General features: G+C 36.1%; 1 protein-coding gene across 1 annotated transcript in view; it reads right to left on the bottom strand.

Moving 5' to 3' along the window:
• SGTB (small glutamine rich tetratricopeptide repeat co-chaperone beta) overlaps positions 1-16,428 on the bottom strand; it is a 47,267-nt gene that overhangs the window by 11,737 nt on the left and 19,102 nt on the right. The window lies entirely within an intron of this gene.

Below are 16,428 nucleotides of genomic sequence, written 5' to 3'. Positions count from 1 at the left end.
TGGTACGCGGGCCTCTCACTGTTATGGCCTCTCCCGTTGCAGAGCACAGGCTCCGGACACGCAGGCTCAGCGGCTATGGCTCACGGGCCCAGCCGCTCCGCAGCATGTGGGATCTTCCCAGACCGGGGCACGAACCCGTGTCCCCTGCATCAGCAGGTGGACTCTCAACCACTGCGCCACCAGGGAAGCCCTGTTTCTTATGTATTATTTGCGTGAAAAGTATTATAAACCTCTTATAGTACAGTACTATATAGCTGATTGTGTTAGTCGGTACCTAGGCTAACTCTGCTGGACTTATGAACAAATTGGACTTAAGAATGCGCTCTTGGAATGGAACTCGTTCGTATGTAGAGGACTTACTGTATAGGATAATTTAAGGGTCAAAATAAATTATGGTAATTTATTATAACACACTGAATAGTAAATTTTTAAAAATTCATTGGTCCATACAATACTTTCAGAGGACAAAGGAGGAGGAAAGCCAAAAAGAGTGAAAAGAAAAGAAAACTCTTCGTTTCAGAAATATGTGAGAAAATATTATGTAAAGGAAATGATAAAATTAGAAAAATCACCATTTTGTAACCATCAATGTATTAATGATTCAGGGACAGATCATCAGTGGATGATAAAACACTGAGTAAAAGACTGTTGTGGAGAATTCTCTGGCGGTCCAGTGGTTAGGACTAGGCACTTTCACTGCCAGGGCCCGGGTTCAATCTCTGGTCAGGGAAATAAAATCTTGCATGCTGCACGGTGCAGCCGAAAAAACATTAAAAGATTGCTGGGGAACAGGATATTCACATGATCTGACCATATAGATAATTTTTTCCTTTTTTAAAATTGAAATACAGTTGATGTACAATTTTATGTTAGTTTCAGGTGAACTACATAGTGATTGAACATTTACATCCATTACGGAATGATCACAATAATTATAGTATCCAACTTTCCCCATACAAAGTTATTACAATATTGTATACCATATTCCTTATGCTGTATATTACATCCTCTGGCTTCTTTATTTTATAATTGGAAGCTGCACCTCTTAATTCCCTTCATCTATTTCACCCAACCCACCACTCCACTCTCCTCTGGCAAACACCCGTTTGTTCTCTGTATCAATGAATCTGTTCTCATTTTGTTTTGTTTTTTAGATTCCACATATAAGTGAGATACAATATTTGTCTTTCTCTATCTGACTTATTCCACTTAGCATGATACCCTCTAGATCCATCCACACTATCACAAATGGCAAGATTTGGGATTTTATATGGCTGAGTAATATTCCATTGTGTGTGTGTGTGTGTACATATATATATATATATATATGTATGTATGTATATATAAAACATCTTTATCCATTCATCTATCGATGAACACTTAGGTTGCTCCCATATCTTGACTATTGTATATAATGCTACAATGAATACTGGGTTACATATATCTCTTCAAATGACTGTTTTTGTTTTCTTTGGGTAAATACCCAGAACTGAAATTGGTGGACTGTACAGTAGTTCTAGTTTTAATTTTTTGAGGAACCTCCATACTGTTCTCCATAGTGGCTGTACCAAATTACACTCCCAGTAACAGTGCATGAGGATTCCCTTTTGTACACATACTCACCAACACTTGTTATGTGCTGTCTTTTTGATGATAGCCATTCTGACAAGTGTAAGGTGGTACTTCATTGTAGTTTTGATTTGCAATTACCTGATGATTAGTGATGTTGAGCATCTTTTCATGTGTCTGTTGGCCAACTGTATATCTTCTTCGGAAAAATGTTTATTCAGGTCCTCTGCCCATTTGTTAATTGGTTTGTTTTTATGATGCTGAATTGTATGAGTTTTTTTGTATGTTTAGAATAGTAACACATTATCTGATATATCATTTGCAAATTATCTTCTCCCATTCAGTAGCCTGCTTTTTCATTTTGTTGATGGTATCCTTTGCTCTGCAATGGATTTTTAGTTTGATATAGTCCCATTTGCTTACTTTTGCTTTTGTTTCCCTAGCTCAAAGAGACAGATCCAAAAAAATATTGCTAAGATCAATATCAAAGAGTGTACTGCCTATGTTTTCTTCCAGAAGTTTCATGATTTCAGGCCTTACATTTAATTCTTTGATTCATTTTGAGTTTATTTTTGCATTGATATACAGTGTGAGAAACTGGTCCAGTTTTCCCAATACAATTTATTAAAGAGGCTGCCTCTACCCCATTGTATATTCTTACCTTCTTCGATGTAGATTAATGACCATGTAAGTGTGGGTTTATTTCTAGGCTGTCTATACTGTTCCATTGATCTGTGTCGGGTTTTGTTTCAGTACCATACTGTTTTGATTACTTTAGCTTTGTAGTTTAGTTTGAAAACAGGGAGCATGATACCTCTAGATTTGTTCTTTTTTCTCAAGATTGCTTTGGCTATCCAGGGTCTTTTGGATACAAATTTTAAAATTATTTCCATACAAATTTTAAAATTATTTGTTCTAGTCCTGTAGAAAATGCCAATGGCATTTTTTTTTTTTTCTTGCGTTATGCGGGCCTCTCACTGTTGTGGCCTCTCCCATTTGCGGAGCACAGGCTCCGGACGCGCAGGCTCAGCGGCCATGGCTCACGGGCCCAGCCGCTCCGCGGCATGTGGGATCTTCCCGAAACGGGGCACGAACCCGCGTCTCCTGCATCGGCAGGTGGACTCTCAAGCACTGCGCCACCAGGGAAGCCCGCCATTGGCATTTTGATAGGGATTGCACTCAACCTGCAGATTGCTTTGGGTAGTATGGTCATTTTAACAATACTAATTCTTCCAATCCATGAGCACAGTATATCCTTCCATCTGTTAGTGTCATCTTCAATTTCTTTCATCAATGTCTTATAGTTTCTCGAGTGCAGGTCTTTTACACCTCCTTAGTTAGAATTATTCCTACGTATTTTATTCTTTTTTATGCAATTATACATTGGATTGTTTTCTTAATCTCTCTGTTAGTCCATCTTTAGCGTATGGAAATACAACAGACTTCCATATATTAATTTTGGATCTTGCAACTTTAATGAATTCATTTATTAGTTCCAATAGTTTTTGGTGGTGTCTTGAGGGCTTTCTATATATAGTATCATGTCATCTGTAAACAGTGACAGTTTTACCTGTTCCTTTCCAATTTGGATTCCTATTATTTCTTTTTCTTGTTTGACTGACTTGGCTAGGACTTCCAAAACTATGTTGAATAAAAGTGGTGAGAGTGGGTATCCTTGTCTTGTTCCTGATTGTAGAAGAAATGACTTCAGCTTTTCACCATTGAGGATGATGCTGGCTGTGGGTTTGCTACAGATGGGCTTAATTGTGTTGAGGTATGTTCCCTCTATAGCCACTCTGTAGAAACTTTTTATCATAAATGGATGTTGAATTTTGTCAGAAGCTTTTTCTGCATCTATTGAGATGGTCATATGACTTTTATTCTTCAATCTTTTTATGTGGTATATCATATTGATTGATTTCCAGACATTGAACCATCCTTGCATCACTGGGATAAATCCCACTTGATCATGGTGTATGATCCTTTTAATGTCTTGTTGAAGTCAAATTGCTGATATCTTGTTGAGAAGTTTTACATCTATGTTCATCAGTGATATTGGCAGGTAGTTTTCTTTTTCTGTGGTGTCTTTGTCTGGTTTTGGTATCAGGTTTTGGTGATGCTGGCCTCATAAGTTCAGAAGCATTCCTTTCTCTTCAAATTTTTGAGAAGGATAGCTGTTAACTCTTCTTTAAATGTTTGGTAGAATTCACCTGAAAATTTCCTGGTCCTAGACTTTTTTTTGTTGGGAGTTTTTTTTTTTTTTTTTAATTACTGATTCAATTCCATTACTGGTAATTGGTCTCTTCATATTTTTTATTCCTTCCTAGTTCAGTCTTGGAAGATTGTACATTTCTAGGAATTTATCCATTTTTTCTAGGTTGTCCAATTCATTGGTGTATATTTGTTCATAATAATATAATTCTTTGTATTTCTGTGGTATCTGTTGTAACTTCTCTTTCATTTCTGATTTTATTTCTTTGGGCCATCTCTCTTTTTTTTCTTGGTAAGTCTGGATAAAGCTTTATTAATTTTGTTTATCTTTTCAAAGAACCAGCTCTTAGTTTCATTGATTTTTTTTTTAAAGTCTCTACTTCATTAATTTCTGCTCATACCTTTATTACTTCTTTCCTTCTACTAACTTTGGGTTTTGTTTGTTCTTCTTTATTATTTCCATTAAGTGTAAGGTTAGATTGTTTGAGATTTTTAAAATTTCCTGAGATAGGTATGTATCACTACAGACTTCCCTCTTAGAACTGCTTTTGCTGAGTCCCATAGTTTTTAGATCACTATGTTTCAATTTTCATTTGTCAGGTATTTTTTATTTCCTCTTTTATTTCTTCAGTGACCCACTGGTTGCTTAGTAGCAAATTATTTGGCCTCCACAAGCTTGTGTTTTTTGAAGCTTTTTCCTGGCAGTTGATTTCTTGTCTCATAGCATTGTGGTCAGAAAAGATGCTTGATATGATTTCAAGTCTGTTAAATTTACTGAGACTTGTTTTGTGGCCTAGCCTGGAGAATGTTCCATGTGCACTTGAAAAGAATGTGTATTCTGCTGCTTTTGGATGGAGTGTTCTATATATATCATTTAAGTTTATCTGGTCTAATATGTCACTTAAGGCCAGTGTTTCCTTATTTTCTGTCTGGATGATCTGCCCATTGATGTAAGTGGGGTGTTAAAGTCCTCTACTATTATTGTATTACTAACAATTTCTCTCTTTATGTTAATATTTACATTATGAATTTAGGTGCTCCTATGTTGGGTGCATATATATTCACAATTATATCTTCTTGTTGGGTTGATTTCTTTATCATTATGTAATGTCCTTTCCTGTCTCTAGTTACAGCCTTTGTATTAAAGTCTATTTTGTCTCACATATGTATTACTACCCCAACTTTCTTTTCATTTCCATTTTCATTGAATACCTTTTGCCATCCCTTCACTTTCAGTCTGTGTGTGTTTTTATATGTGAATTGAGTCTCTTATAGGCAGCATGCATATGGGTCTTGTTCTTTTCTCTATTCAGCCACCCTAGGTCTTCTGACTGGAGCATAGAGTCCACTTACATTTAAAGTAATTATTGATAGGTACGTACTTACTGCCATTTTGTTAACTGTTTTCTAGTTGTATTTGTAGTTCCTCTCTGTTTCTTTTTTCTTCTCTTATTCTCTTTCCTTGTGATTTGATTGCTTTCTTTAGTGTTGTGTCTTTATTCCTTTTAATTTTTTTGTATCTGTATAGGTTTTTTGTTTGTGTTTACCATGAGGTTCATATACAACAACCTTTGTACACTGTAGTCTATTTTAAGTTGATGGTTGCTTAAGTTCAAGTGCGTTCTAAAAGCACTACATTTTTAATCCTCTCCACCAACATTTGATGTTTTGGATGTCATATTTTACATCTTTTTGTGATTCACTTAAGTAATTTAGATAATTTTACTACCTTTGTCTTTTAAGCTTCATAGTAGCTTTATAGACTGTTGATTTACTACCTTTAGTGTGTGTTTGCCTATACCAATGAGATTTTTCCTTTCATAATTTTCATATTTCTAGTTGTGGCCTTTTCTTTTCCACTTAGAGCAGTCCCTTTAACATTTCTTGTAAAGCCAGTTTAGTAGTGCTGAACTCTTTTATCTTTGTCTGTAAAACTCTTTTTATCTCTCCTTCAATTCTGAATGATAATCTTGCCAAGTATTCTTGGTTGTAGGTTTTTTTCCTTTCAGCACTTTGAATATATCATGCCACTCCCTTCTGGCCTGCAAAGTTTGTGCTGAAAAGGCAGCTCATAACCTATGGGAGTTCCACTGTATGTAACTAGTAGCTTCTCTTGTTGCTTTTAAGATTCTCCCTTTACCTTTATTTTCTGCCATTTTATTTATAATGTGTCTTGCTGTGAATTTCTTTGGGTTCATGTTGTTTGGGACTCTGTGCTTCCTGGACCTGTTTCTTTCCTGTTTCCTTCCCCAGGTTACGGAAATTTTCAGATAACTTATTTCTTAAAATAAGTTACCTGCCCCCTTCTCTCTCCCTTTTCCTTCTTGTACCCCTTCAATGCAAATGTTAGTACACTTGATTGTACCTTAAACTATCCTCATTTTTTTTAATTATTTTTTTCTCTTTTTCTGTTCAGCTTGGGTGATTTGCACTACTCTGTCTTTCAGATTGCTGATCCATTTTTCTTTATCATCTAATTTATTGTTGATTCTTTCTAATGTATTTTTTTATTCTAGTTATTATATTTTATTATTCAACTGTTTCATTCTTTTATATTTTCTAAGTCTTTGTTGAAATTCTCATTGTGTTCATCCATTCTTCTCCCAAGCGCAGTAAGCATCTTTATGATAATTACCTTGAATTCTTTATCATGTTGATTGCTTATCTCCATTTCATTTAGTTCTTTTTTTGAGGTTTTGTCTTGTTCCTTTGTTTGGAACATATTCCTTCGTCTCCTCATTTTGCCTAATTCTCTCTGCTTATTTCTGTGTATTAGGTAGGTCACTTATATCTCCCAATCTTGGAGAAGTAGCTTTATGTAGGAGATGTGCTACGGGGCCCAACATCATGCTCCCTTCTGATCACCAGGCTACATGATCTAAGAGTGCCCTCTATGTGGGCCGTGGGCACTCTTCTGTTGTGGTGGGCTGACTACTGTGGGCATGCTGGTAGGCAGTGCTAGCCTCCAGCATTAACAGGCTGGAGGGAGGATTCCAAAATGGCACTTCCTAGTGCCAGTCCCATCACAGTAGAACAAGCTCCCCAAAATGGCTGCTGCCAGTGTCTCTGTCCCAGACAGACAGTTGCCTCCTGTCTCTCTGGGAGGCTCTCTAAGACCATCAGGTGGGTCTAACCCAGGCTCCTTTCAAACTACTGCCTCTGCACTGGGCCCCTGAGAGTGTTAGATTTTGCATGTGCCCAGTAAGAGTGGAATCCCTCTTCCCTACAGCCCTCCAGCTCTCCCAAATGTAAGCCCTGGTAGTTTTCAAAGCCAGACTTTCTGGGGACTCGCCTTCCTGGTTCAGAACCTCTAGGCTGAGGAACACAAGGTGGAGCTTGGACTCCTCACTCCTTGAGGAGGACATCTGCAGTTGAAGTATCTTTCTTGTCTGTGGGTCATCAACCTGAGGTTGTGTATCCTGCCTATACCACATCTCTGCCCCTCCTCAATGTGGCTCCTTCTCTATCTTCAGTTGTGGAAAATCTTTTCTGCTAGTCTTCAGGTCATCCTCCTAGATACTTGCTCTGTAAGCAGTTCTAATTTTGGTGTGCCTATGGGAGGAGGCGAGTTCAGGGTCTTCCTACTCAGCCATCTTAGGGAAGCTCCTCACACATTTTTTTTTTTTTTTTTTTTTTTGCGGTACGTGGGCCTCTCACTATTGTGGCCTCTCCCGTTGTGGAGCACAGGCTCGGGACACGCAGGCTCAGCGGCCATGGCTCACGGGCCTAACCGCTCCACGGTATGTGGGATCTTCCCGGACTGGGGCACGAACCCATGTCCCCTGCATCGGCAGGCGGACTCTCAACCACTGGGCCACCAGGGAAGCCCTCATACATTATTTTTAATTATAAAAGGAGTAATAGAAAGATATGGTAGTCACCACCTTAAGATATAAATTTCAGAATCACCATCAATGGGACAGTTTGAAATTATGGGCCTCCTAATATAATGCAATAAATGGTATACAAATTATTTATGTAGGCTTCATGCCAAAATGTAACCTAAATTTAATCATGAGGAAGCCATCACACATATCCAGAATATGACACATTCTATAAAATCACTGGCCTTAACTCTTTGGAAAAGTCTATGTCATGAAAAATAAACAACCAAAAAAGACAGGAATATTTTCTAGATTAAAAGAGACTAAAGTGATATATCAAAATGCAACGTGTGGTCCTTGATTGGATTCTGGATCGAAAAACATAGCTATAGATGGTATTTGGGAGACAAGTGGAGAAATTTCAATACTAATGAAATTAATTAGAAAATTAATGCTAATTTTCTTACATGTGAATGGTAGGGTAGTTATGCAGGGTATGTCTTAGGAGATATAACTAAAGTATTTTGGATCAGCAAGAAAATTTTATATGTGTGTACACACATACACATACACACACACACAAACACACCCTTGTAGAGAGACAGAGAGCAAGAAAGTGAGAGGAAGTAAACACGGCAAAGTATTAGCTACTATTGACTCTAGGGTAAACATATATGGATGTTCATTGTATTTCTCTTCCAGTAAGTTTAAATAGGTTTAAAATATGTTGAAATTTGTTTCCCTAAATAAATCTATATCATATAAAATTATTATATATAATAAATATGTATTATTTGTGAATATATATATGCAACATGCTGCCATGTGACTGTTTCACCATTAGAAGTCTTCAAGTAGAGGCAATTCTCCCTTCTAAAATTCACTGAATCAATTCAACTCAAAATTTTGTTGAACACCTGCAACATGCTAAATCCAGCTCAAAATCAAGTATACAGAAATGAAGAGGCTATATCTTTGCCCTCAAACATTCACTGTCTAATAGGAAAACAGACATGTAAATAAATAAATAGTATGATAAGTGCAACAGTGGAGACATCAAAGAAAGAGGCAACACAGAGAAAGATATGGTTAACTGTATGCAGAGCTGTCTAATAGAACTTTCTGTGATAGACAAGTTCTTTACCTGTGCTATCCAATACAGCAGTCCCTAGCCACATGTGACTAATGAGCACTGGAAATATGCTACTGCAATTGAGCAACTGAATTTTTTATTTTATTTATTGTAATTAACTTACATTTGAACAGCCAAATGTGGATAGAAGCTGCCATATTGAACAGCACCACTCCATAGGGCATGGCAGGGAAGGGGAGGCTGAAGAGAGAAGAAATTAAGAAAGTCTTCCGAAAAGATGCAACATCTAACAGGGTCTTGAAGGATGACAGGAATTTGCCCAATTAGATAAGGTAGGAAATATTCTATGCAGATAAAGAAGCACATAAAAGTATGAAGAGATGTCCCAACATGGCATTTTTAGGAAATCAGTAAATTTCACGTTACATGGACATAGAGAGCAGAGGAGAGGAATGGAGTAAGAAGGATAGTTAGGATAATAAAGTTAAAAGAAAAGAGAGAGCTTATATTATAAAAGATCTGATGTATCATCCAGAGGAGCTTAAATCTGATCACAGTATTTGGAACTAGCGAACAGAAAGCAAGAGTCAGACAATTAATTTCATACTTTAGAACGATCACTTTGACAGAAGACTGGAGTGGAGACTGCAAGTAGAAACGGGAAGCCAACTGAAGTTACTATTGCACTAGTTTAGCAAAAGTTAAGAATCTGGATGGAAATGAAAGAGGGAACAAATGAGCTATTTGGGAGGTATATGGAAAAGGGAAACAAAGAGGAAGCCTCCCTGATATTTAGCTTCTGATACTGATAATAAAACAGGAATAAAGCAGGGAGAATCAGACCCAGAAAGATGAGTGGGCAGAAGGAAAGAGTATGACTATGCTTCAATACTGACAGCTTTAGCTTTAGATCACAAACTGCAAGCTGGGATGAAAGCAGAATGTGCAGCTCACAAAAGAAAGAGGAGAGGCGTCTGAATCTGCATCCAGGAAAGGGAAGAGAAATCAAGCTATATTTGAAGCTTCTGTGAGATGCAGCCAAACACGCCAGTGTCTGAACTGGATAACAATGTGGTCTGCTCTCTCTGACCCTGCTGTCTACTTATCAGGGCATAGCTAATGAAACTCCAGCAGAACAAAACAGTCAGAGTCATCATGTTTTCAGACACCCTCGCTTTCTTTACCTTGTTAGAGCGAGAGCATGAATACAACTTGTGCTCTGTTTTTATAGGAAATAAGGCAAAAAAGTTTACAGGTACCTAACATTTCCCATAATGTATATCACATATAAATAACTTATAGCAAAAGCCTACTCCTACAACTAGGAATTACATTGTTTTTGAAAGAAACAAATATTGAAAGCCTAGAACTATGACATATATATATATATATATATATATATATATATATGTATGTCAAAGAAAAAGCTTTATTGAAGCAAGGTAAATTTGGGTAAGTAATGAATTATTAATTTAACTTCTGTTTACTTATTTCTAATACTGATAAGTTTATTTATAAGTATTGTTAAATAACAGATGCATGGTGGATAATGGCCTGTGAATTCATCAATTCAAACACAATATATATATATATATATATATATATATATACACACACACACACACACACACACACACACATATCATTACTCTTCACAACTACCCTGTGAAAGTGGTTAGTATTATCTCTATTTTACAAGTGAGGAAATTGAGGCTCAGAAAGGTTTAGTGGCTACCCAAGGTCACACAGCTAGTTAGTGCCTGAACTGAGATTCAACTCTAAGTTCAACAAACCAAAGTCAAGTCCCACTGAACCCAATGACTATATGCTGCTTATGGAGGTGGAAGAAAACAAAATGCAAAACAATGAGGTCTCTGTTCCCATCTTTCTGAGAGCTCACGCTGTCACCAGCATTCCTTGGTACAATGCCCTTATGCTTCCTAATTTTGCCTTTTAAACTACGCTCTACAACCTAAAATGCCTTCCCCTCCCCTCTGTTTATCCCAGTTCTACCTGTCCACCAAATCCACCTTCAATTCAAATTCCCCATCACGTGAGAGGCCTTCCAGACAAATTCTTTCCATCATGCACTCTCTTTCCCAATATCTTTAATTCCATTTATGGACTCAGTCATTGAACCACCTATCCATCCCAGAAACAGGAGATGATTCTGTGTAAGGTAATGTATTCAGCAATGAGGCTGTACAAAAGAAATACCTATAAGAATACAGATGGCCCCTGACTTACAATGGTTTAACTTACAATTTTTTGACTTTACGATGGTGCAAAAGCAATACTCATACAGTAGAAACCATACTCCAAATTTTGAAGGTTGATCTTTTCCAGGGCTAGTGATAAGTGGCATGATACTCCCTCGTGATGCTGGGCAGTGGCAGCGAGCTGCAGCTCCCAGTCAACCATGCAATCACGAGGGTAAACAATGACACACTTACAATCATTCTGTACCCATGCAACCATTCTGCTTTTCACCTTCAGTACAGTATTCAATAAATTACACAAGACATTCAAAACTTTATTATAAAATAGGCTTTGTGTTAGATGATTCTGCCCAACTGTGAGGCTAATGTAAGTGTTCTGAGCATATTTAAGATAGGCTAGGCTAAGCTGTGTCAGTAGGTTAGGTGTATTAAATGCATTTTCGACTTATGACATTTTCAAGTTTATCGGGATGTAACATCGTAAGTCGAGGAAGATCTGTACTGTTTAGGGACGGAAGACATGGAAAACTAGCAATTTTAATATGAAATATCATTTCATATTATAAAATACTTGGAAATATTTTAGACCTATAAATCATTTGTTGTTTTATGTATACAAGTGTTAATTTGAGTGTCTGGTCACTTCAACATCACTGGAAATTTCTTATATTTCTTCTATAGTCTTCCATGCATCCAAAAAAAATTGGCTGAACTCTTGTGAGGCACAGTGCTAGGTATTGCAGGGAATACGAATAGATACAAGATGCAATCTCTGCCCTTCAGCTGAAGAAATAAAACAAGTATGCATATAATTATAAGGCAGAACATATATGATAAACTTATATAAGTGTTATATATCATAGTAAGTGCTAGGAACACAGAATAAAAGCAAAACTAAATAATAGTTTTTCAAGGAAGGACTCATGTTGTCCTGGTATCTGAGCTGAGCCTAAAGCGTCATTAGGATCCTAAAAGCCCAAAACAGAAGATTAAGTCTAGAAAAGAAAGATTCATGCTTAAGAAATATACCGATTGTTCTCTAATCATATAAAAAAGTCACTTGTATAAAAAGTAAACTTTGGTTCATCCTAGCAAGTTTAATATGCAAATAATATTTTGATTAGTAATAAACTGTGAAAATGAATATCAAAAGAAAGATTTAGATCTGCTATTCTGAGCTTCCAACTCACGGCAGTCAGCTGGCTAAGAAAAATGGCAAGGGGTAGCTGGCAAACTACAGGCTATTGAGATATTTATAACCACTTGAGTCTAAAAAAAAATTCCTAAGGCTTTATTTAATATTTGCAATACATGTACAAATAAAGTTTTCTAATTACTTAATATTAAATTGCATACTCTATTACTGAACTCCTCAGGGAAGAAGATACTATTTAAATGCAAAAAAGAAGCATAATTATTCATTTCAATTTAACAATAATTAAATGAAAAGCAAGTACAGGTACTGCCAAGAATCTCTTCTAATACTGTACTAGTGGACATGTGACTATTAACAAACACTAATCTCATTAAAAATAATGATTTATCTAGGCTCAGATTCATCATATTCACAGTTAAAAGTATATGGCTTACGGAGCTCTATAAATAATCAATTTTCTGATAACATTTATACCTGGTCATAACATTCTGTGCAGTATTAAATGTATTTATTTCAAGATTTCATACGCTAAATGAAAACATGTCTAATCATCTGATTACAGAGAATAAAATCCAAACATAAAAGCAGAGCTTGGGAAATTAATTCTCCACAAATTATTTGGATTTTCTATTTTTCTGAGCTGGATTATTAGAACAGATTAACAAAGTGATTTGTGTGCGTGTGTGTGTGTGTGTGTGTGTGTGTGTGTGTGTGTGTGAAGACAGAAAATGTAGGTTTTCAGTATGGCCAACTAAATTCCTTATGGATCCAATGCTTCCAAAAATAACAACTCTAAATTCTGGACAAAATACAAAAAACAAAAACAACAACAACTAAAGGCAGCCTGGGTGCCTATGAATAGGAAAATGCCTAAACAAACGGCGATGCGTTCAAACAACCAATACTGAGCAGTTTAAAAAAAAAGAACCATGCAACAACAGGACTGAATGTCAAAAACATTATGTCAAGTAAAAAAGGTCTCACACACAAGGGTATACATAGTATGATTCCTTTTATGTGAAATTCTAACAGAGACAAATCTAATCTATGGTGGAAAAACAAAACAAAACAAAACAAAACAGTGGTTTTCTCTGGAGAGTGTTTTAAGCAACCGACTCTGAAGGGGCAGGGAAAACTTCCCGGGTGGTAATCTTCACTATCTTGATAGGGGTGGTGAGTTATATAGGTGTATGCATTTGTCAAAATTTAGTGAACATACAGTTGAGATCTGTGCTTGTTATTGCATGTAAATTTTACCTCAAAAGAAAAGAATGTAAAATATTGAACTGTAGTCAATGACATGCATACTAAAATATTTAGGGGAAAAGTGTACTGATGGCTGCAATTTACCTTGAAATGCATCAAAATTAAGATAGGCACAGATAGATGAATAAATATTGATATAGCAAATATACTAAAATATTAATGGCAAAATCTTGGTGTGGATATATGCATATTCACTGTAAACCTCTTTGATTTTTCTAAATCTTCACTAAAAAAATGTTAGAGATCAAAAAAAAAAAAAAAAAAAGAAGGAAAATAACATTAGATTAATTCAGAACAAGTCCTATGAGGCTAACATCATTTCCTTTCTATTTTATCGGGATTACCACCAGACTGGTAACTCAGAGAAAAACAATTGACAATGTATTTGGACCCCAATAAATTTGGATCTCTCTTCATAATCTGATTAAGGCAAAAACCCCAGATTGCATAAATAATAATGATAATAGCTACTGCTGTGTACAATACTCTTTACTAGACACTTTCCTAGCACTTTATATATATTAACTATTTGATCTCTACAACAATGCGATGAGATAAATACTATTATCCACATTTTACCAATGGGAAAACTAAGATGTTAGGATAATTTGCTCAAGGTCACATACATGTAAGTGGAAGAGCCAGAAATTAGAATCCAAAGAGTGTGGGTCAGAACCCCTGCTCTTAACCACTTCCCCATGACTGCTCCCCTAGTTGACTCTGTAACTGATACAATGTCATATAGGGTGCTCTTGTCAAGTTTGTGGTTGACATGAAGCTAGGAGCAAAAGCAAATATAGTACTTTACAATTTATCCCAAACGATTAGGGACATGTAAATAAAAGACTAACAAGATAAAAATCCCATAGGGATAAAATATAAGATCCTGCATTTGAGTCCAAACAACCAACTTTACCTCCTGTGACAACACTGGTGCACAGCAGGTGTTGGGCAAGAATCTGTCAAATGAATGTACGACTGAGTGGCAGGGGGGAAAGAGGGTGTGAAAAAGGACAGGCTTTAATAAAACCAAAGCAAAATATAAATTTAATAGATAATGCTACAAAACACTAATATATAACTATGTTCTCTAGAAGTAGGTTAAATGAGCACTCTACAAGTCTGTTCTAGTCAGACCAATGCCAGATATGCTGTGCTAACTTCTGGGAACTACAGAGTAAAGACACAGGTAACCTGGAACAAGTTTAGAACAAAAGTGTAAGATTTAAAACTGACCTATGTGAGGTACAATGGGAAAAGCTGTGAACATTTAATGTGGAGAAAAGAATTAAATGAACACAGTAGCAAACTTCAAAATATAAGGTACTGTCATGAAAAAGAAGAATCACACTTATTCTGTAATTGTCCATAAGAATAAAAATAAAGTCAACTGAGAGAAGCTACAGGAGCTTCAGGGAAACAAAATCAGTGTCAAGGAAGACTTTTCTAACAGATATAACCACAAAAGAGAAGGTGGGAGAGAAGGGACTATCTCATAAGGGTATGAATACCCTAAATATGATAAAAATAACTCAATGAAAGATTGGACCAAATTAACCTGAAGCTCTCTTTCAAATCTAAGAACTTACTATATAATAAAAGGTAATTTTTATAAATCTGTCATAAAAAGCTTCAGATTGATTAAAATAGACTTGGCATGACAAAATTTAAACGTAAAGGAAAAAATAAAAAATAAAAGTTATTTGCCAAGTCTGTAAATGCAGAGCTTTCAGCCTAAAAACACTGTAATAAAATGCAAAAGAAAAGATAAACAAATTTGTCTACATAAATATTTAAAACTTTTACATATGAAAAACATTAAAAGGCAAACAATAAGCTATGCAATTAGGACAAAGGGATTTTATCTTTAATATAGAGCTATGGTGTCCAGTACAGCAGCCACAAGCCACATATGGCTATTTAAATTTAATTAATTTAAATTGACCTTAAATTAATTAACCATTAAAATTTTAGTTTCTCCATTGCACTAGCCACATTTCAAGTTCTTAACAGCCACTGTGGTTAGTGGCTACTGTACTGGACAATGCAGATACAGAACATTTCCATCACTGCAGAAAGTTCTATTGGAATTTTAATATTTAAAAAATTTAGTGCAGGGAATTCATTACATAGCTGATGGAAGAGCTGAGATGCCAAACAGGGGGTTGTGCATCAATGCAGAGATTAGCAACAGCAGGAAGCCGTTACCATCCCTAAGATAGAACAGAGTGCAGAGCCCAAAACCCAATGTCACCTGGAAAAAGCTGGGACCATAGCGGGTGTCTTGGGTGGGAGCTGGAGACAAGGAGGAGAAGCAGGCCCTGCTGGATAAACACCCTGATGTAAAAAGAGGGGAAGAAATACCCAACTTCTGCCTTCCTTCTGCCCTCCAATCTCCTGCCAGTACCTCCCACAGCTGAACACAGACAAAACCCAGGTGTCAAAGGAGCCTGGGAAATAATAGCCTGCAGGGGTCAGACCCTCTGTTAAAAAGGGCAGAAAAGGGAAAGGAAGAAATGTCTGGGGTCAAACAGGATGAGGCCTGGCACAGGTACAAATAATTTAGAGAGAGAAAAAAAAAAACACAAATGGCCGACATTTGAAAAATGTCCAACCTCACCAGTAATTAAATGTAAATTACAAATCACTATTAAAATAAGAATAATATTAAATTAACAATAATAAATAATAATTCAAGTACTTAGTGCTGATAAAGGTGTGGTAAAAACAGATACACTCACATATCCTAGGGGAAGAAAAGAATTTTCAAAGTATTTTCAAAGAAGCCGGAACAATTTTGAAATTAGCATCAACAAATTTTTAAACGTTTATACTGTTAGACCAACTGAGTGCATTTCCAAGGATAGATACAAAGTCTAGAAAATCTTAAGTCCAGAAAACAATTTTAGAAACAAAGATGTTCATTGCAGCTTTATAATATTGAAAAAAAAAGGGACACCTTCAATGTCCACCAGTAGGACAAAGCAAAGTAAGGCAAAGTAAGGTACATCTATCAATTTATTAAAAAATAATACTGCTTGTTTGCCAGCCACAATGAAAGGTGCTAGATATATAAAAAAGATTAAGAGG

This window comes from Lipotes vexillifer, unplaced genomic scaffold (assembly GCF_000442215.2).
Source record: "Lipotes vexillifer unplaced genomic scaffold, Lipotes_vexillifer_v1.1 scaffold241, whole genome shotgun sequence".
NCBI lineage: Eukaryota > Metazoa > Chordata > Mammalia > Artiodactyla > Lipotidae > Lipotes > Lipotes vexillifer.
Note: the sequence above shows the minus strand (reverse complement) of the source record. Positions and strands in the feature narration are given on the sequence as shown.